Raw genomic sequence first — 1,769 nt, forward strand, 5'->3', positions numbered from 1 at the left:
CAAAAATAGTATCTCTGAAGTTGTTCAGTAGTCAAAAGTTCTGAATGCTCTATTAGTGTTATAACTATTGCAGTGTTTTGATCATTTGTTTCTATTTGCAAGTTTCTATTTTGAAATTCCTTTCTTTGCTGTTGTGTGAGTCATACGCTCATTGCGAATACCAGCTATGCGCCATTCATTTTAGTTTAGTTGATTACCTGTATTTGCCTTGTAAAGTTCTGTGAATAAATGCTTGTTAAACGGACATAGCAAAATGGCAACGAGGATATTGGGAAAAGGACAAAATTATATCAAAGATATAATTAGTGACTCAATATAAAGTTATATCAAGGATATAATCAGAGAAATGGTGAAAAGTGAGCAAAGTGCCCAGTATCGAATTTTTGGAACAGTGAATGAATTCGATGGAAATTGTGACTTTGCCGATTATGTGGACCAACTCAAGCAATGTTCTATTGCAAATGATATCACCAGAGAAGAAAAGAAGAGAGCCCTTCTATTAACTTCGTGTCGTGCGCAGACATACGCATTGATAAAAAATCTTCTGGCACCTGAAAAGCAGTCGGAAAAAAGTTTTGCTGAAATTGTCAGGACAGTGAAGAAACATTTTTGCCCGAAAAAACTTGTGATTGCGGAGCGCAATAAGTTTCATCAAAGGTCATAAAGGCAGGGTGAGTCAGTGAATACTTACCTGGTGGAACTGAAACACTTAGCTGAAACCTGGGATTTTGGCGAGTTTTTGAGCCAAATATTGCGAGACCATTTTGTGTGTGGCCTTATATCCAGCGGCATGCAGAAAAGACTTTTGACTGAAGATGATCTTACCTTAAGTAAAGAAATTGAGATCACATCGAACATGGAGGTGGCAGAATTCGAAGCAATTAATATCAAGGATGGAGGTGCCTCGAAAATTCACAAATTCACAAAAGCAAATGCGATGCCTGAGAACGTTGTATGTTACCGGTGGGGAAAGGGACCTCACAAACCCAGTGACTGTTATTTCCGCAACGCAGAATGCCGCAAATGTCAGAAAAAAGGGCATATTGCAGCAGCACGTTGATCCAAGCCTGACAGTGTTGCCAGAAAAGAAAAACATAAGTGCAAGGTTTGCCATGTAGCGGAAACTGAAAAATCTGAGGAGGAGAAACAGATTTTGCAAGTGCTCCTGATCTGAAGCAGCCTACGAACGAGGATAACTGGACTATTTTCTCTATACGTGGTGAGTCACTGGAAATTATTGTCATACTCAAATTAAGACAGTCTAAGCTTATTTTTGAGCTAGATACAGAGGCGGCCGTGTCATTAATCTCAGAACGGACTTACCGCAATTGTATAAATAGTGTGGAAATGTAAAATGCGATCGGAAGCTGATTGCATATGGTGGCCACGACATCCCTATTCTCAGGGAAGCTCATGTTAAAGTGACGTACAAATCACAAAGTAAAACTTTGCCGTTAATTGTTGCTGCTGGAAATGGACCATCGTTGTTTGGAAGAAATTGGCTGCAGGAAATCAAACTGGATTGGAATATGATTAAGGCGGTGAAAAAAATGCCTGATATAAAACCCCAGATTATGAACGAATTCAGTGAGATGTTTTCAAAAAATTTGGGAAAAGTAAAGGGGGGTGAAAGCGCATCTAAATCTGAAGCCGGATGTGAAGCCAAAGTTTTTTAAAGCTAGAGCTGTGCCGTTGGCTATCAGTGAAAAAGTCGAATCGGAGTTAAACCGACTTGTGAAAATCGGAGTGTTGGAAAAGGTCGATTACAG

The sequence above is a fragment of the Artemia franciscana genome, chromosome 2 (genome assembly GCF_032884065.1).
Source record: "Artemia franciscana chromosome 2, ASM3288406v1, whole genome shotgun sequence".
Lineage (NCBI taxonomy): Eukaryota > Metazoa > Arthropoda > Branchiopoda > Anostraca > Artemiidae > Artemia > Artemia franciscana.